The sequence below is a fragment of the Pleurodeles waltl genome, chromosome 6 (assembly GCF_031143425.1).
Source record: "Pleurodeles waltl isolate 20211129_DDA chromosome 6, aPleWal1.hap1.20221129, whole genome shotgun sequence".
NCBI classification, from domain to species: domain Eukaryota; kingdom Metazoa; phylum Chordata; class Amphibia; order Caudata; family Salamandridae; genus Pleurodeles; species Pleurodeles waltl.
This window is the reverse complement of record NC_090445.1, coordinates 1,093,082,028-1,093,103,431: the sequence shown is the minus strand read 5'-3', so window position 1 is coordinate 1,093,103,431 and position 21,404 is coordinate 1,093,082,028. Positions and strand designations below refer to the sequence as shown.

Here is a 21,404-nt window from a genome sequence, read left to right as displayed (position 1 = left end):
CTTTCCGACTGTCTCCCGTAATTCGGCTGGGATATCTTCTTCAGTTATCATCGGGAAAAGACAAATCAGAGGATACTCTTCATCTACAGTTTCCATCTCATCCCCCTCTACACTGTCCTCTTCTTCCCCATCACTGCTCGTCTGTATTGTTATTCCTTCGTTCGAACACATTATCGAGCAACCCAATTTGCACAATAGGTCTCTCCCTAACAGTGCTATCGGGCTTGAGTCACATACCACAAACTGATGTACCCCTTGATAGTTACCGATGCTGACTGGTACCGGATCTGTTATTGGGTTCGTCAGATGTCTGTTTGCTACTCCCACCACTTGAACTGTCCTCCCTGAGAGTGGCAAATTTGGTACTTCACTGCTTTTAACTGTTGAACGTGTGGCTCCCGTGTCAACCAAGAATGAGACACGATGCCCCATTACTCTTCCCTCTACGTACGGACCCCTTTGATCAACTTCCAAGGATGCCGCAAGCACACAATCTCCTTCTTCTCCTGAACTTTCACTCTCCCATACGTTGTTTATTCCACTCTCACTGTGTAATGGGAACTGTTGTACGGTGCCATTTGTGCTCATTACCTGACCCGAGACCTGTGGAGGAACCATCACTTGCTGCGGACTCATTGGTGCCAATGGTATTTGCATTTGCTGATTAGGTACCATAGGTAACTGCTGTTGCATTGGCTGCATTTGCGTCATCTGCATACGAGGCATCTGCATCTGCTGCGGCTGCATAGGTTGCAATCCCTGTAATTGATTTACGGTCTGAAAATTTGGGCTTGGACCTCTCATTTTCGGTCCCCTCATTGTCTGAAATGCATTGACATCATTGTTTTGCTGACCAACACCTGCACCTGCACCTGCACCCGCACCTTCCTGCACCACCATCGGGCACTCGCGTTTCCAATGACCTACAATTCCGCACACGTGACACGGCATCACCTTCTTCATTGCCTGCACACCCGTCACAACAGTGTTCAAATCCGGACCATTATTCACAAAACCTCCTCTACCTCTACCTCTGCCTCTGGCCTGTGGCTGAAACGCCATGTTTCCCTGCAACTGCAACTGCGGTTGCGGTACCTGCTGTTGGAACCCTTGCATCCCTTGCAAACCCTGCAAACCTGTCTGAGCTGCTTTAAGCTGCATCATCATCACCTTCTCTTTCAACCTTTTCTGTTTCACCTCGATTTCGTCGCTACAGTATTTCGCATAATTCAACACCTCATCAATCGGTTTCGATTGCCAACAAATCAAATGTGACTTTATCATCTGACTTATCTCTGGCCTCAGCCCTTCCACAAATCTGAACACAAAATGGAGCATGTCCTTCGCCTCAATTGTTTCCGTGCCACTGTAATTCTTGAACGCCTTCAACAACCTTTCATAGTAACTATGAATCGATTCTTTAGCCTCTTGGGCAGTTCGATCAATCTTCTGCCAATCCACATTCTTCGCGGGTACCTTCGTCTTCAAATGCTCAATCACCTTATAGTACAAGCTCATCACCATAGGTGATGGTGCACCTGTCTCCCTGTCTCTCTCTGGTTCACTTGTCGGCCAACCTACAGCTCTTTTGCAATCCTCCCACAAATCTGCCGGAACCACAATCTCAAAGAGAGTGTTCAGATCTTCCCAGAGACATTTTGCAAGCTTCACAAACCTGTCAGTCTGTTGGTACCATTCAATTGGCTTCTCTCTCAGTTTGGGAAAATCGTCCGTAAAGGACTGAATGTCGCTTCTGTGCCATGGTACATGTACTAATTTTCCCCCTGCTGTCTCCCTCATTGGTAACATTGTTACTGTATCACTACTCTGCGGTCTTTTCTCATTGTGCTCTGTAGCACTGTCCCTCCTCTTTTCCTTCCTCTTTACCCATCTGCTTTCCCACTTGTCTAAGCACCTCCACACTTGTGCACTCTGCAGCAATTCTCTAAGGTGTGTCTTCATGCCTGCTGACCTCATGTGTTCAAAATCTGTGGTCCCAAAATCTAACCTGTAGCTTCTGCTTAAGTGTTTCATCTTGTCTATGTCAACCCCGTTTCTGTCAGCTGCTTCTTGCAGACTCTTATGTACCTTGTTCACTTCCTTCGTAATCCTGGGACATAGATACCTCAGCTCTTCTTCCGTGTAGGACTCTAACCTGTTCACACCCATGGTCCCTTCCACCAATTCTTGTGCTTCCATGTTCAACCTGACCCTATTCATATAGTCTTCTCCTTTCCCACTAGCTGAATTTTGTGTGGAATTCAGACTGTTGAACCACTGTGTCAGCTGTTGCGCATTCACCCCCATCAGTGTAGCGTTCACATCGACTGCCATCGATGGTTGCGGCAACTTTTCAGTGTTCGATGTTAGGGGTATTATCAGTGGGGGGCTCGACCTCACCAGTGTTGACTGAGCACATATAGGACTAAACTCCATCAAGGACCCAGACCCAGTTGGCTGAGCCGCCATCGGAGTTATCCCTGGGGTGTTTTCTATGCACCTCCTTTCTGTCCCATTCTGCAGCATTGATCCCTGACTGCTCAGACCCAAGTTAGGCTGACTATACAGAGGTACCGGTGGACCTACAGTAATGGGTAGTGATATCGCATCTGGGTTCTGTCCATTTCCCATGTTCTGAGGCATGTTCATTCCCACACCATGGGTCATCATTGCCGGCATGCCCATCTGGCTCCCCGTCATTTGAGCATGTGCGTTTCCTCCCTGCATCTGCTTTTGAGGCATCAAAAACTGAGTTGACTCAGCTTGTGCCATTGTTGGGTTGTAACCATTCTGTCCTCCCATTGCGGCTGGGTCTAAAATCATTCCCGTACAATTATCGCTGCTGTAATACCTTGGGACCTGCGACTGATAATTTTCTGCTGGTTTTAACACGGGCACATCTGGATATATTCTCCTAACCTGCGGTACCTGCGGGGTGAACAGCAGACTCGGGTCCTTGGATCCCGATGATGCTCCTGAACTCTGGGTTTCACTGTTCTGTACCGGTGCCGGAGGGGCAGAACTGGTACTTGGACCTTGTCCATTCTCCGCATAAGGTGGTGGACGGTCGTTCAGCAATTGCATTATCAACTCCTCATCCTCTAACTCCTCTTCTCAACTTTTCCTCGTCCTCTCTGTCCCTGGAACACTTCCTGTCTGTCTTACAGGTGGCTTTCTTACCTGTCTCCTCTCCTTCCTTAGTAATTGCGGGGAACAATTTTATCCCCTGCAATACATCTGACCTCCACACCTTCTGTGCATTATCCCACCTAGCGTCCGCTAGTGTCTTTTCTACCTTCCTCATTCTGGTCTCGAACTTCTTTTGCTGTTGCTGTCTGGCCATTAGTTCCCAAATTGCTAGAGCCTCAAACTGTGCTGGCCTTGGAGGCACCTTCTTGTCGTACATCGTGAATCTCAAATTCTCTAGAATCTTTATATTGAATGTCCCATATATCGGGAACGCTACGCTCCCATGTTTCTCTGTTAGTTTGTGCCATTGCTTTAGCCAAAGGCACGGAGCTACCCCCTTCTCTTCCATTACAATGTAAGCTGGTGTACCCTCGGGTGGCGTCTCCTCTCCTACGCTCGCTTTAATGTAAGACTCCCCCTTCATCGCACTCCTGAATGCTTTAAAGAATTTCATTTTCTCGTCTTTTATTTCACAAAGTTTGTAATCAATAGGTGACTTTAATTCCACAAAATTTGTAATCAATAGGTGACTTTAATTCCACAAAATTTGTATTCAATAGGTGACTTTAATTCCCGGAATACTCTTCACCTGCCTTTCCCCTTCCACACGAGTCCCACGGACTGCGTCCAATCCGTGCGCGACCCTTCTCTACAACCAACCTATCCCAGCGCGGCTCCTAGTGACGTCACACTCACACACACTGCGGCTGACAAAGCCTCGCGGCTAGTCTTCCTTCACTCACCTCCTCTCGTAACAACTTCTTGCATATATTGCGAGCTACCAAAAAAATAAAACAGATCTGTCGGTTTACTACAGGAAGGGTACCACAATCGCTTCAGGACCTTAGGGACCTTTCACTAGCCTCGGGACCTTCCACTAGCCTCAGCCGCTATTCCGTCTTTCTCAGTCCCCACATTCGCAAGCAAATCTGACCCGCAGACCTACTCTCAACTTGTCAATGATCTGTTCTAGTGCACTTAGAATCTTGTCAAAGCCCGAAGTCGAAGTTTCTTTCGCTCCCTAACACACGTACCGACTTGTTGACCACGCCCGATCAACCTACTAAACCGCCCAGACCACAACATGGATCAACATACTCCGGAGTCTCTTGACCTCGCAGGGCCCGTCTCAACAACAACAACCACGTGGACCTTTTTATGCACAAAGCGCCACACGCACATGAAGTTCGACGACTTCCCTACTCTCACACTCGGAGCCGCACCTCCGCTATCCCTATGAAGTTCGACGACTTCTCTACTTCTACACTCGGAGTCGCACCTCCGCTATCTTCTAAAAAAAAAATCCTCGCAACCTTTTCACACACCCTGCGGCAATAAGCTGTGCAAGCGCAAAACCCTAACTTCACTCATACCATCACTAGTACCGCCAGCGCTGATTCCACACCTCCGTTCTCTCCATTCGCAAGCTCCGAGATCCCGGGAAAGTCACGGTGGACCTAGCCCATCATCATCTTGTCAATCCGTTTTATCCAAAAAATCTAATTCAACTTCTCGAATGGGGTCTCAAGATGCGTAACCGTTAATTCAACACCATGTACTTTAAGAGTACAAGGTCCCAAAAGACGAAACCATCCTCTGCTACCATCTACTGATAGAGCGGTCCGTAGTAATAATTTACCTGTGTTCGGACGCTCTTTAGGCCGATGAATCTTTTGACTTAGTGGGAACTCTTTGTACTCTTAATCGATCGGTCTCATCAAAAATCAATAATCAATAACGAACATAAGCAACACCTTGATCAACATAACACTTAACAATTAGTCCAGAATACATTTCGGCGAACCTGACCTCTCAGCCAGGAATAACCACACCAGTTTATTGCAAAGTTAGTGAATTTTATTCCCCTATATTAACAAAGCTAGCACAATATAAATGTGTCTCAACACCAAATGATAAACATATATGAACATTAATAGCTGTCCATAACGTCGAAACAAGTGCAATCTATGAAGCATTTGAATCACAAGGCATTCGATAATGGCAATGCAAATCACTAATACGATAATCTGTAATGAACTAATGGCATACATTTAGTCAGCATAGCAAGATCTCAAATTGCATCGTGCGACATATGGAATCCTCGTCTAATCTCAAATTAGCATCGGCATGTGGGACTTCATGCAAAAACAATTTAGCAACATTAATTTAGAAAAACTCTTAGCTAGGGATCTTACCAAAAATCAGCAGTTGGTTACCTAAAAGAAACACAATGCAATCTTACAATTTCTTTTCATATTTACCAATTACGATCAGCATACAAGGAAGTCTTCGTCTCACAGGTACCGTTCTTCGATCATCATGGGTACCGTTTCTTGATCAGCATGGGACGGGGCAAAGGGGCAGGGGTGGACGGGGCAATTGCCTCACAGCGGCAAGGTAAAACTACTACTTCATGCAAAGGGATCAAAGTTAGTCTCTAGGGCAAGAATCGTCAAAGTCTCTTTCTCTCGATTAGAGAAAGCATCAAAGTCTCTTTCAAAATGGCGTCGCAGCAAAGTGGGCCATAATAGCTACGAAGTCAAAATGGCGGGATGTTCGATGAAGGAGAGATAATAGCGCAATGGCAATCATAGCGCGTAATGGCTACCTTCTTCTCGTGCACCTGGGTTTTTATAGACAACAGTTCAAATCCAGTAGGGTCTCCATTGGAGGGTTCATAGGTTAGCTTCAAATTGACCAATCAAAAACAACAGTTCTCAAGCTTTCACTTAAGCATACATTATCCTTGGAGATGGGTACGCAAGTTGCAACATTGTCTCCCAATTAGCTCACTTTCAGAGCCTCCATTGTCCGCACCTGCAAGTTGACCTTGAATTAAAGAGAAAATATGCCAGGCTGGCACTAACTTTAAGATAAGCATGTGAACAGTTTCTGTGGAAAAGTACAGCTTCAAGCAGAAATACACGTTTATTAGCACAGTGGAAAAATACGAGCATCTAAACCGTGAGACCAGGCAACTAGGCCAAAGCCTCCGCTAAAGTAATGTTAAGCTAAAACATTTCAAACAAGCAAATCATAGCACACGTTTATGATTATGTCGGATTAGTGCAATCCTAATACACCACGTTATATAAAACACGCGTATAAACGTTGGCAAACTACTCTGAGGGCACATTTCGTCCCCGTACAATCTTTATTAGTTCAGTTAAAGTCACACATGATTATTTCAGCACTACGTTTAAGCGTTAATAAATCAAAACCTTCATTTTCTGCTTCATCACAAACCACACCCGAGGGTGTTATCCAGCAAATGTGATTGTTTTTTTTGTGATAAAAAGGAAAATCGTTCTCGCAGAGGAAATGTAGAAATCCAGGAAAAGCGAATTTAATCGCCTTAGTTGCTATGTTGGCTTATGTTGTGTGCCAGTTTGGCACTTGTCCTGAGGGCAGCATTAACCACACAGAAGAGTCAATTGTAACACCCTGATGAAACTCAGATGATGTTCACAAGGACCTTTTTACCTGGCTGTTCATTCGTGATTCTTAATGGTTTCCTAGACAAAGAAGCAGGGAAGATTTTGTTCAGCTGGGGACCACATGCTTTTAATCTGCTAATAATCTGTTCTAGCTTAGATTTTTGATTAAGCCTAAACCTTGCCACATAGTTTACAGAGCTCTGTACAGCCCATCTTTTTTTAAGAACAATTTTATTGACTTTTACCCCAAAAAATTGCTCTCACAATTCAACACAGTAGTTATAGAGTCTTCTTAACAGATCCACCACCCTGGCCCAACCACCAGTTGCCGTGCCCGGCGTGGCCATTAGTACTCTACTCAGCCATGTTTTCCCAACCCATGATAGGCCCATCATTTGCCCCAAGCTCTTTAATACTCACGGGGGTTTCCAAGTGCCTCATAAAGCGTCTCATCCAGCTTTGCGCACCAGTCAATACCTTTCCTCCAGGCTGCCAGAGGGAGTGCAGTGGGGAACCTCAAGTGTTTGGCAATGTCTGTCTTGGCCAGGAGTGTCTCCAGCCCCACTAGTGTCCTTTCCACTCAGGGCCACCCATATTGTTGGAAATGGCCCTTTCCGCCCAGGTATCCCAAAACTTTTTGCCTTTCTCCTCCTACTTTTCTTATCCTCTTTTTGTTGGCTTTAGGACTTTGGGCACTTTACCACTGCTAATCACTGCTAAAGTGCATGTGCTCTCTCCCCTAAAACTTGGTATGATTGGCTTAGACCTGTTTGGCATTTTTAATTTACCTGTAAGTCCCTTGCAAAGTGTTACACTATATACCCAGGGCTTGTAAATTAAATGCTACTAGTGGCCTGCAGCACTGATTGCGCCACCCACAGAAGTAGCCTTTCAAACTTGTTTCAGGCCTTCCACTGCAGGGCCTGAGTGTGTCTGGGTGTGCAGTTTGCTGCTACATTGACTTGGCAATTCCAACTAATTGCCAAGGCCAAACTCTCTAAGTCACCCCTAATGTAGGCCCTAGATAACCCTATGGGCAAGACGCTGTGTATGTAAAAGGTAGAATATACTTTTATGTGTTACATGTCCTAGTAGTGACAAACAGCCTATTTCATTTTTCACTACTGTGATGGCTGCTCCGCTTGTAGGATAGCATGGTGAATTTCTTTATAAAAGTGGTCATTTCTGATCTGAAAGGAGTAGGGTGGGAATGTTTGGTATGTTTAGAATGGTAGTGAAAAATCCTGCTTACTGGTGTAGTTGGATTTTACATTACTATTTTTGAAATACCACTTTTAGAAGATGGGCATCTCCCTGTTCTTATAACTCTAGAGTTTTGCAGCCTGACATCAATTCATGTCTAGGGCAGAGTGGCAGCTACACTTGGTGAACACTGTCCAGACAGCCACAGCACAGGCAGGCTAGGTTTGACAGGAGAAGCATCTGTATCCAACTGCATACTGATAGTCTTTCTGGGATGGGAGAGAGGAGGGTGGGACGCACTTACATCAGTATAGACTGTGCCCCTGCCTCACACACTAGGCTGATATACCCCCACCTGAAGTTTGGAGCCAGGGCTGGGTTGAATGGGGATGTGTTACACTTGAAAGGGTGCTAGCATCATGGCAGGGGCTGTTATACTGCTCTGTGCAGCCTGGGGACCCAGGGTCACCCTCTAACTTCAGGCACCAGCCTCACATGGATAAAAGCCAGTGCTAGCACCCCGATGACTGCCAACCCCCTACCTACCATTGGCTGGGGCACCAAGACCAGCACGAACCTCAGCGACATCATCGCCACACCAGCTGCACCCAACCGAATCGCCTTGCTGAATTGTTTTTTAAAAGCTGGTGCGCCCCACCTTTTCTCTTGTGTCAAGGCCCATTGCACTTTTGGCAGAACGGGATTGGGACAGAAACCATGCGACAGGACCCCAAGAGGAAGAGCGCGATGTTTGGGATCCTGTCTGTGTGCACTTTGCATCAGAAGCGCCCGGGGCCATCTGGAGTTTCCCCATGTATTGTGGCTCCCTCTGACTTGTCAAAGCCGCCCCAGGTGATCCCAGGCAGTGCCCACTCTCTGAGCTGCACGTGGGGGCATCAGCAGCATCTCCCCACTAGTTATACATCTTGTATCTCTCTCGCCAGGGTTGGGGGGGGTGTGGAAGCATACCCAGAGGCACTCTCGGCACTTCACCAGTAAAGGTGGCCTGACCGCCTCGGAAAGTTGCCATCATGGGAACTAAGTATATGGGTAAGTAACATGTATGTGGGTTCCGCTGTGTCCAACACAGGATGCATAAATTCCCCTACTACCAGTAGGAAAAACATAGGGATGCTGGCTTGTATATGTTTAGGATCCTTTTTGGGGGTTCATGTTTTGGACCACTACATGTAGCATTACAGGATACTGTAGGTCTGTTTATGCTGGCACTGTTCAGGACACCAATTAGGGTTGAAATACTTGTATGGTTGCACAGGTATTATGCTTCACGTCATTATGGGGACTTATGATGTTATAAGGGTTCATACATAAAGTACCAATGATTTATGACGTATGTCACTGTTGGTATAATGATACATGGTGATTCATGTGATGACTGCTATAACCTACCTTCTGCTTTTCATGCCCTGATTGTGATGTATGACATTTTTATTCTTGCCTAGCCAAGATAACGAGTACTATTCATTAATCGCATAATATGCACAATATTTATGATTCATGTTGTTTTGGTGATTGATATATATATATATATATATATATATATATATATATATATATATATATATACACAAAATATAAGAACATATTTGTATTTGATCTCGTTTGTAGTCTGTTTTGTGATTTATTTATTGAGTCACTGGCATGAGTGTGTTGCACAAATGCTTTACACATGGTCTCTGGGGCTAACCCAGACTAGAGTGGTGGCTTCTGCCTTGCTTAGATGCATACCCCAGCAAACCAGAAACCCCATTTCTAACACGTCATCAAGGATACCCAACAAGGCAAACATAGGATTAGACTTGATTTGCTACCCCTCCACTTCACAAAAAGGGCTGTATGACCGGGCAGATCCAAACTGCTTTATAGCACATCTTTTAGCCAACAGATGATTGAGACTCATCAGTGGTCGATCTTTTCTAAACTAAGAGCGTCATTTACAGTTTAGTTTGGTGGTAATGGAAAATCCTCCAGTTTGTGGAGCCAATAGTAGAGGCCCCGGTGGAGAATTCCTCATAGATGGAGAATCATCAACTGAAGTTACCTCTGCAGTACAGTTCCTGTGGTGCAGGTAATTATGCCAAAGTATTCCCCACTGGCGAACAATCCTCCCCTTGAGGATTTTTCACTTCCTCCCTATTGCCTTGCCACACAACTCTGAGGACTTTATTAGTCCCTTTGGGTAGAGGAAGATATATTATGTGAGTTTTTCCATGGGTACCCATTTCCAAAGATCCCAAGGTCCAGAGGGAAATCAGGGACGTAGCTACCATTGGTGCAGCAGGAGCAGTGGTGCCTGGGCCTAAAGTCCGGTGGGACCCATTAAACCCTGACAATACTCTATTTTACTACCCCCAACAGCTGCCAAAGGGAATTTTTGCCTTGCTTGCCCCAGGGCCCATGGCATCCTTGCTACATTACTGAGAGAAATAGTTATGAGACTGGAGAGGTATGGAACATGAGTTGAGATTTACGTGGAAAACCAGCAGTATGGTCAGCCACGGGAGAAGTCTGGGAATTGATTCCGTTTGCCAGCTCTGAAAATGATTTGAAGAGCTTCGGCTGCTCAGTTCTTGAGCGAGTTATATCATTTGCCTGTCATTCTGCCCTTTCTCCGTACCCTGACCTCACACTCAGTTTGTGATATTTTCTTGTGTCGCTGCCGAAGGTTTCTGTAGAGTCCCATTAAACCACTTGCTTTGCTGTTTGCCTTATAGGTCCTTTTTGTGAACTTCTTTGACCGTCCAACTGGGGAGGGAGCAAGTACATGAAAAGGCCGCGGCTTGGCGCCAAGGGTTAATCTACCCCAGTATGGTGCCCTGTCATTACTGCTGCCGCGGCCCAGTCGGGGCCATCAACTCACTGTGGGCAGGACCCAAAAGTCCTCTTCGCTATTTAGACTCTTCCTCATAAACATGACATTTTTAATGTGTTCGACTTCAAGGAACAGTTGTGAAACAAACGCAGAAAACAAGGCGCGGTTTAAAATACAAGTTTCCAGTGAAACACCAACTGGTGCTCCTCCTCCCTTGGCCAGTGGCGTAACGAAACTTAAAGGGGTCCCCCTGCAGAGAACCTTTAGAGCACCCCTCCCCCTTGGATCCATGCAGGGGCCTGCCGCTCGTGCATTGTGCACTGGAACTCGCCCCCCCTTCACCGGCGTTTGTCACGCCACTGTACTTGGCACAGAAACTAAATAAGGCACACACTTCAGTTGCGCGCCAAGAAGTCGTAGCTGCCAAGGCTCGCGATACCCGATTTCTGAAGAAATGTTTACCTTTTTGCTATCAGGGAAGCGCCCGAGGGTGGCGTGCTAGACTGAAATTTCATAATTCATTTCCTGGCAACCTGTAACTGTAAGATTCTGGCAAGCAGCCAATTTTCAGTTGGTACGTAGGGCCATCCCCTTCGCGCCTGACAAACTGTAATAAAGGCATTTGTGATCCTTAAGTTTATAAATAGATCCAGATTCCAAACACAGTTGTTGTAAGAATACAGAGTTCTGTTTCTTTATAATCAGGACAGCGCTGCTTTAAATCGAGGATTTCCGATACGAGTGAGTAAATCCTAAAGTTAGGTTGCCTGTTGCTCGGATGGCGAGGGGTCGATGGCTCTCTGTTTTTTTGTTATTATTTAGCCGAGTTCCCACAACTTCTTGTAAGCTCAAAAGGTGACCACCCTCGTAGAAATAATCTTGCATTTGCCATATCAGTCCCAAGAGAGCTACAAGCATACTCCTGCTTCAGTGCCTCTCAGTAGATTACACCCAAGTGGTCCTGCGCTTGCAGGGGGAAGCACGGAGCAATATTGGTAACCTCGTGTTTTATGCCAATAACCTCCTCCTTCTAACCCAGGAACGTCATTCGTGGTGTTGGAGTCGTTCATACCACTTTAGGGCAGCAGTTTTGAGAGCCTGAGCACATGCGCAGACTGGTCGGCATTCTAACCCCTCAGACCCATTCAACAGTACCACTGGCTTTCCAAAACTCAAGTCCCTTGCCTCTACCCCAGTGCTTAATTTGTGCTTGTTCGGTGCTGAGAACCGGCACTTATTTTTGAGGGCCGGCGCTTATTCTTCTGCCTCAAGCATTTGCTGTGAGCAAAAGACACTTATGGGAAAGACGGAGGAAGAGAAAAAAGAAAAAGCGTCACGATGGGAGAAAGCAGAAAGCTGCAAGAGTGAGCTGAAGGGGCAAGGAGTGGCTTTAAATGGATTGAAGAGGCCCGAGATGGTTTAAGGATTACGCTGCATCAAAATTCTGTGCTCTCACATGTAATTGCGACAGCCGCATGTTTAAGAGGAGGGCTTTGCGCACCGGCACGTTTTTATTTACAAATTAAGCACTGCTCTACCCGTTATGCTGTACTTCTCTTGAGGACAAGGAATTTTCTTTTTACCACTAATTTCCTCATTACCTCCTGGGCGCCATCTTTTTCGCAAATCAGGTCTTGAAGAACTTCTCAAAATCCGCCCTCACAAATACTGCTTAGATGGACGATGTAGGTTTGGTGGGGGGGGGGGGCGTAACAGCAAAATCACTTATGTTTTAGGTTGTCAAAAGCTTGAAATATCAGAGACGTGGATAGAAGGTAATTTTGAGGTCTTCTCTCTGCTTTGTTTCTGCACTTCAGGGCTGTCTTTCGAGGCAACGAAAGGCCTCACACATCTTTTTAAGATCTTAAGATGCTCAAGAGTGAATATCCCAGGTATAGAACTACCCAAAGCTTAAAGTTTCGTGTTAGAATATTGTTGCTTAAATATCTTCTGACAAAATACTGTGGCCTAAATATCGTTCATAAAACTAGTGCTGTGTTCATAAAAATATTGCTCCATTAGGTTTACATTTTCTATTTGTAAGTCCAATAGGGCAATATTTTTGTTAGCGATATTTAGGCATATGATATTCTGGTACCACACCGAAAGTCAATGCACTTATTTTTGAAACATCATGGTATTCATTATGAAGCCATGGGATACTGATAGGATAGACTGTTATGAGTAATCTGTTTTATTAACCCCTGATTTCTCCTACCCTCCTCTTGGACTCAGCGGCGAGCTCTAGCTGTGAATGGTGATGAAGATCAGGTGATGGGGGAACCATTTTTTACAAGCAAGTAACATTTTCTTCCTCGCCACTTCTCAACAAACCTGTTAGGTTTTATTCTGCCATCATTTACCAAATTATTTTTGTTGTGGTGTTCTCAACAAATTGAGAACAAACGCAACAGTGCACAAATGAAAGAGTCATATCACTGTAGTGAGTATGAATAAACAATACATTCCAAAGAACTTTTCATGATCAAATTATCCATGAGGTTCATTTTAGTCCTATGTATGACATTGTTGAATTTCCCACTTAGATTTAGTTCCTTTCAGATTAATCGCAGAGGTTATGAAACTTGAAGCGAGTCAGAAGACACGTAATCACCTGAACTGGTCCAGCTGGGTACCGTGAACAAAGTGTACATGATTACTGTACATTCAAGGAGAGCGTGCTATGGCAATCTTCCTATTAGCTGGGGTTGTGTTGTGTAATATCCGCTGTGCAACACTTAGAATAGCGTAATCTGTTAGTGATACCTGCAAATCTGAAGTGCCATTGCAAAAGTGACACATCTAGTACTCAAAACAGTTACGAACGACTACACACCACCAAAAACCATGCCTTAATGCCTGTCTTTTATACTTTTCTTGCGACTTTTTGAGACTCCGTCACAGTACTGGGGGTCGTATTTTCTTGCAATCTTGGGCCTTACCTAAGCCTCTAAAATAGAGTTTACAAAAGTGTGTGTTCATGCAGGAGTATGTGAAATGCATGTGTATAATACACTCAAGTCTCTGCAAAGTACACACAGACACACACGTATGTTTTTGGATACTGAACACCAGTGGGTAAACCTAGGTGTGTGTTAGAGGGGTGATCAGGAATGCCCATTAAAAATGGGTGAACACTCAAAGGTGGAAATACTGTAAACATTAATAATAACTGGGAAATCATGTGTTGATGCTCGGACCTCAATTGTGCCAATGATATGGGCTAGCTACGTGCTAATATTTGGCACTGTGTTGCACTGAGTGGTATAAATGAAACTGTCTTTGGTGGTCACTGAAGAGTTGACTCTGATTGGTCTTTTTTGGGTTCTCACAAATATATTCATGATCAGTTGCACTGATCTTGGGATGTACTAAATTACAAACATTTTTTAATCAAAATTAACTCCATTTTACAGCCGTCTTAACCCCAATTGTAATGCCTTTGAAGTTTTGGCCAAACGTGCTTCTAAATATCTTATCTTTCATAAAAAAAATTTAATGTGCACGTAGGTATCTCACTATTATGGTTGTTTCTGATGGATACTTCTAACCGCAGATTCCTCACCTTGTGGACAGACACTAGATTAGTACCTTCCAAAGTGGTGGGTGTGTGGGATGGCTCAAACAAGAAAATCCTGCAGGACCCTAAAGGGGAATGGCCTTCACGCTAGACGTGGCTACAAGAGCAGTAGTGCTTCGTGGCTCCTACACTGCAGCCTGATAGATGTCCAAACAGGCACTCTGCAAAAGAAAGCAGTTGTTGAAGCCTTGGCTCTGGTCAAATGAGTCCTCAGGCCCTCTGGTGGCCGCTTCTTGGCAAAAGAGAAGTAGATCTTAACAGAGATGACCTTGATGTGGTCCTTTCCTGCAATGTATCCATCCGAATAACAAGTTATTTGCCTTCAGTAACAGTCTTTCTGGTAAATACCTTATCTAAGAGCATATTCTTCACCGTCCTCCCTCCTCCCTGTTCTGTGAGATGGACTTTTTTCACCATCCCTTAAAAGATCCCAGTTTAGAGATCTGCTCACTATCACATCTGCCCAGTTAATAATCTCAATGTCCAAAGGCATGGACACAGTTTAGATAGAAACTGATCTCAGCTTGTAGTGGTGGCACATATATGTGGCTAGAGCATCACTTCTTGGGGCAAGGTGAACCCAGTGCAAAACCACATGACTACCTACCTGCAGGCAGAAGCAATGCTGAAAAAATAACCAGATCCAGTCTGGCACCTAGGGTATTCACATGGTGATAAATCTGCTGTTAGCTACAGTGTCCACCAGAGTGTTGCTGAAGGTAAGTAACCTGTTCATTTACATCAAATATAAAAGTGCACAAAGTTACTCATGGTTTGCAACTTTATATTATTTTTTACAAACTACAGATGGCTATACAAAGTGCGTAGTTGGTCCTGGGGAACTGGTGAAACTCAGCACCTGTCCCCCGCCCAACTACACAGAAATTCTGAGCCTACTATGCACTGGTACAAAAACCTTCTCAACATGCTGAAAGTCTGTGAGTGGCCCTGTCCACTTTGCTTGCCCTTCCTGCTCACCCACCAGAAGTGTCCCACCTGCCCAGCCCACCCTGAACCACCCTGACTTACTCCTACTTGTATGCAAAGTCCAGGCCGCACTCCCCGACATCTACTGTTGTTCTGTGGCAGGGTGCACTCTACACAATGACATTTCCTTCTCCATAACCGTTTATGGCCGGCCTAGGATAACCAGAGCAAAGAAGTATCAGAACTGGCCACACCTGTTTTGTTAGGAAACATGAGAAACCTCTAGCAAGTGCTCGTAGCTAAAAAGTTCTGATTTTCGGCAACTGGACATGCACATTTTTGAATTCTTACATCCCGAATTATTTAAAGCTTTGACCTATGTTATTGTCCAAGGAAGCCTAACCAATAAACCACTGTCCACCTTTGTTACTAGAAGAACACTTGGTAACACACCATTATCAAATGGTCTTGAAATCCTATCCAGCTTTAACCAGGTTTAACGTACTAGTGTGGTTTTAAATGCACCATTCGTAACGAGTTTCCCTAAAAAGTGGGTAATAGTCCATAAATACCCTAATAAAGATGTATTTACATTTTATCCCAATTATTGTTACTGGTCCAGTGTGCTTAAGAAAATATGCTATATTTCACATCTGTTCGATAAAAGGTCCTGGGGGAAGAACCCCACATTGAAGCATTGCCTGTCAAATCCTTTCTGATTCTGGCCAATTGGACTTGTCAGGTGTGCCTAAGAATGTACCTTTTGTCATAAATGTTTCTAAAAACGTGCAGTTGAAGAACTACCCTACAGTGTACAACGTAGAAATGTGAATCACTATGTGATAATGTGTTGCATTTATATTGTAGCCCGGGACTTTATTTCGTCCTAGTCTGATCCTTCGATCATCTGCCAGCTTCATTGGTTATTTAACAAATAGCCACAGGTTTCACAGTTATATAACTTCATGGTGCTCGTTTTTATTGGTTTTGGATGGTTTAATGCTGGGCTTGAGCCTTTTGACTTTCAGGTTGGAATAGACACTCACCTGTTCTGTCCAGCTGGTAGCAACCCACAGGTCCTCCTGGCCACATAATAAATCTGGCTTCAGAGATCCAGGTAAAGGGTAAAAGGGGCAAATTACATTGCCTATGATGGGCAATTCACTGTATTATGTTATGAAATGAGCAAAACGGACCCTTTTGTATTTATCAAAGCCAGACTTCAGATCTGAAAATCATTACATGTTGGGGCATACAGCAGGCTGGTAATTGAAATTGCAGCGTCACAGTTCAGAAATGTTGCTGGGTTTGTTTCACAGTTATACTGCAAGTCACCCTTTGTAATTCTCACGTGTTTCATTTTCCATTCAGAAGTGACACATCATAAAGACATCCAGTGTTACGTGACGTTTACTCAGCGTCATCGTTTCAAAACTCTAATTAAAGGTATGTTATGAAACCAAAGGCTATTTCAGAATTGTTCAAGATGATTTCTTGTGAAGACAGCTTTGAAATGAGCGGTATACAAATTACTTTGGGATTTCCTTAATAAAACAGAAGAGTTTCACGTGTGTTGCTAAACGTTTTCCCAGACTGCAGGCTTTTGTACTATGAATTGTTCACTCCTATGTCTTGTGAGCAGTGTTCCATCTAGTGGTGGGACAGGAAATGCTGTCAATGACATATGGAAGTACAGATGTAACTGGGGTGTTATTCAACAAGGGGTTTTGGATGACAGTCAAATAGACAAGGAGAGCAAAGCTCAAGTTATCTACGATGTCACTCAGAAACCCACGGGAAAAACATCCCGGTTAGTCACATTTTTGTATTCGTACTTTAATGTTGGGTTACTCCCGCTAACTCCCCTAAATCACCTGCCTCTATTTACAATATATATCCAGGGGAAGAGTAATGGGGCTATATAGCGTCTATATAACATGTATAAAAAAAATAAAGGTTAAAAAAATGCCCTTCTTCCATCCACCTCATTCACCCTAAACAAATGACCACCACCAAATTGAAAAATAAATACTTGACCCCTTGCCACCCACCCACATCATCTGATGCATATACAATCCTGCCTCTTTTCCCATTTCAAACAAATTTGCACAAAAAAACGCTTGCCCTTTTGCCAGCACTCCCCACCTCCCTCTGGGAACTTCACCATCCTCAAACTGAAAAAAATGATTTGATCAACTTCCGCCCACCCTCTGCGCACTGCCATCCATTCCCAGACCAAAGCATGCTCTTAACTCTCACAATGGGAATCGAGGACCAGTCCAATGCGGTCAGCAGCTCTGAGATACCAGCTTGTCACCTGGCTTCCTCTTCCCGTGGGTCTCTGTAGACAAACGTTGACGGGAGAAGAGGACCAGTGCAGGCAGAGCACTCCCCACGTTCTCCCGTCTGTGTCGAAGAAAACATGATGACGCCCTTGCAAGATATGCTTTAGGGGGCCCCCACGCTCACATCAGTAGGGGTCCCCCCTCCAGTATGGGTGAGCCTGGGGCCATCCCGCATCGTGTGGGCTGCAGGTTGTCGAGGTGCGCATGCCTACGAGAGTTAGGCCTCATATGCTGCACAGGAAAGCCGCATAAATAACAGCACACCACTCCACTGCTATTGTTGAGTCAGGAGCGTCCGCACGCTTTATTATTTATAACTTGGGGGGGGCCGAGCCCAGCCTCCAGGATGGCAAAGTGCAACATTGTATGGGAGAACCCGAACGGCTCTCTACATCACTCCCCTGTTTTAGTTAAAAAAATAATTACAGCCCATACTTCGGTAAACAAACGAAGGAGGAGAAATTATAGGAGAGAGAGAGATAGAGTAGAATGACCAGCACAATAATACATTCTGTGAAATTAACACACAAAGGGCCAGATGTAGCAAAGGGTTTTACCCATTCTGTGTCTATGGGAAAATGTGTTCGTACATATGGCCCAAAGTCTCACAGCCGCCGACTGGTAGTCGGGTTGGGGCAGAGGTTGTACTTTTCACTTTGACTGGCCAACTCTTCAGGGTACCCGTTGTGTGGTTCTGAGGGTCCGGATATTCGTGATTCCTGTAGGGCACCTCTGCCATCCTCCAACTGGGATTCATCTCTGCCATGTTGGGGAAGGCATGTGCCAGCAGAGTCCTCTTCCCACTTCCTGGAGGGATCTACAACATCACCACTGTCCATCAGCACCACTTGCTTGAACTAAGAGACGTTGCGAGTGATGTATTTTCCATTCCTGTGGGTGGTTATCTTAATTCCGTCCATCCTATCTACTTCCAGATGTCCAGTTCATTTGGGGTCCTAAAACTCCACCCTGGATGGCGGTCTTTCAGGAAGACACGATCCCTTATCTGTAGGTCAGGGCATCTTGCTCACAGTTTCTCAATGGCTTTAGGGTTGGTTTGCTGCCTTTTCTCTTGGGTCACCGCAACGTCTATGGTCGCTAGCTGCCAATATTCATCAGCCAGGATGCCGTCATGTGGGGGCTGCTGGAATAGCAGGGCTGCGGAGGCACAGCCTGTCATGCTGTGGGGTGTCTACCTGTATGCCTGCAGGAACCTGTGAAGACCCCACTCAGTGTCCTTTCCTTGGCCCACTTCTATCCATAGGGTGAGATTGAGTGTTCTCAGGAAACATTTGTGAGAGTGTGAATTTTCTAATATGTTATTAATGATTTGCGTAACTAAGATGTGTAATGAATTAACGTGTAAAACAAGTAACTTTTGAAAATGATTGTTAATGTTTGTTTTCTGTTCCTAACTGAGCAAAACTCTAGCTAAATTTGATGGTTATTTTCCATGATTCAAAGCTTACATAAAAGTGTTTTCCAATTTGGAGTAGATGTGTCCCCAGCTACCCCTAGTGGGTTGCTGCATTATGTCTTACAAGGACATGTTTTAACCAAGCATTGCATAAGTTGAAATGTCCCATTGTTCGAGAATGTTGCTAATACTTGGTCTTTCCTTGAGGATGGAAGTAAAGAGAAACAATAAAAGATTCTTCCTGGGATGAGGCGTTTGAGAGGCGATGAAACAATGGAGATACAGACGAGACAGAAGAGGAAACACTACTATTGAAGAAAAATGTTTTAGTTATTGTAGAATTGTTGTATTTTAGGTTATCAAATTAGTTGTTGGTTGGCTGAAGCGTAACCACCCCATAGATTGACCAATCATAAGCTTATTAGAATTTAGTATAACAACTGATGGTGGGCAGAAGAAGGGAGAGATTCCAGGTTAGAGAGAGAGGTTCCATGTTAGAGAGGAGCAGAGATTCCATGCTAGAGACTCTGATGGTTCGAGTCTTATTGGCTGAATGGGTTTAGCTGCCGTTGGGCCCAAATCTTCTGATGACATAACTGATGGTGTCCCCTGGCTGAAGCAAGCTATTTGCTGTTATTGTTAGTAAAGTATGTCATTGTTTTGTATAACTTGTCTCTTTTGCCTTTCAGGTGCCAGCTGTAATTAATGATTAAATCGCTGCACACTGATAATATGTTTATTAATTGAGTTAAAGAGTTTTTCTAAATTTGTGTTACTAATTTCTTTTCACATGAAGCCCAACATGTTGATGCTAATTTGTGATTAGTGAGGGAAATAATTTGAAATGCTCATGACATATTTTGAGATTATTTGAATGGTGAACTAATTTATACTTTGCCATTATTACCGGTTTTTGTATTATTAACAAGTGTGATTCTTTTGGAGATAATTTGTTTGGTTGTCTTAATCAAATTGAGATACATAAGACGCTTTAATAAACCGCTATTGATCCTATATGCTTTTCATTTATGTTTGAGAGTTATTTTCGTGACATTAGCATTGTTAATCTAGGGAAATTAATTTTATAATTCTTATTAATAAACTGGTGTGGTTAGTGAGTGAGTTTTAATATCAGGGATTGTGTTGATTATTGTTGATGCTCACATTACTCACTGATGACATCCCCTCAAACCTAGGTCTCTTCGATCCATCGTCCTCTAGCGCAGAATCCACTATTCAGTGTAAATAATAGCTAGGATTCCGTGGCGCTGCAGCACGTTGAATGTTCCTGTGTGCCTGGGGGTCAACGTGGGGTGATCCAGCGATGTCGTATGGAGAGTGTGGTCAGGTACTCTTGAAATTTCTGCCTGTGAAGGAGTAGGCTGTTGTTAGTCAGGACCACGTCACGGAGGCCAACCAGGCCAAACGTTTTCTCCAGCACTGGCTGGACATGTTCAAACGCCTTGGACGTAACCAGTTCTACCACAGGGAACCAGGTGCAAGAGTTAGCCATCACTGCTGTTAGCCGCGCATCAGGCAAACTCCCAAAGTCCATGCTCAGCCAGGACCAGGACCAGGGCCGAGTGCTGGGCAGCTCAGTTATCACAGGGGCAGGGCGCTGGTCTCAGGTGGTGATTGTGCAGAACTGACATCTTCTCACTCGCTTGTCAACCAGAGCATCCATCCCTGGTAACCACACTTTGCTCCGGAGGCCAGCCTTGGTTTTTGCTGCTCCCTGGTGAGCCAGCTTGACCACCCGGTCCCACAGACACTGCTGCATTACTATCCTCTGCCTTCACAGTAGGAGGCCAGCACTGCTTTCCATCAATTCACTCCTCACCCTCCACATCAGCTGCATGGACATGTGTTGCTCAGGGTCAAGTGACTTGGCCCCATCCAGAAGGCACTTCCACTATTGGGTTGCCAGTGTTTCCTTGGCCTTACATATGATGGCATCCCCACCAGTGGCCTCTGCAGCCTCAGGTACTGTCAAAACCATGGGGCATGCCACCTGGACCACCATGCTCAAGAAGCTCTCCACTGCACTTCTTCCCCCATCGTCAGACTCACATAGTGATTGCTGTGTGGGGTGTCGCAATAGGTAATCAGCAGGGTTATTGACCCTAGCTCAGTAGATGACCCGGAACTGGTATGGTTGGAGGAGTACAGCCCAGCGCTTGATTCTTGGGGAGCGAGTCGGGCTGTGCCAGCAAAGAGGGAGACCAGAGGTTTGTGGTCTGTCACTACTCGGAACTCTTTCAGACACAGGTACAAGTGGAAATGCTGGCATGCCCATCAAATTGCGAGAGCCTCCCTGTCAATCTGGGCGTACCGGTTCTCTGTTGCTGAGAGGGCCCTGCTCGCATAGCCACAGGTGCCCATTCCTGGGTCTGTTGCTCCTGGAGTAGGATGATGGGGCTGGCATCGGCTACCACTTTGGTCCTTTTCTGAGGGTTGAAGTAAGCCATTGCAA

At 44.9% G+C, this 21,404-nt stretch overlaps 1 long non-coding RNA gene across 1 annotated transcript in view; it reads left to right on the top strand.

Annotated features, from left to right (window-relative positions):
• Window positions 1-19,930, top strand: part of LOC138300593 (uncharacterized) — an 82,161-nt gene extending 62,231 nt beyond the window's left edge. The window contains exon 4 of the long non-coding RNA XR_011204965.1: window positions 16,541-19,930. This is a non-coding gene — a long non-coding RNA (uncharacterized lncRNA). The remainder of the gene's footprint in view (window positions 1-16,540) is intronic.
• Window positions 19,931-21,404: the final 1,474 nt, after the last annotated feature.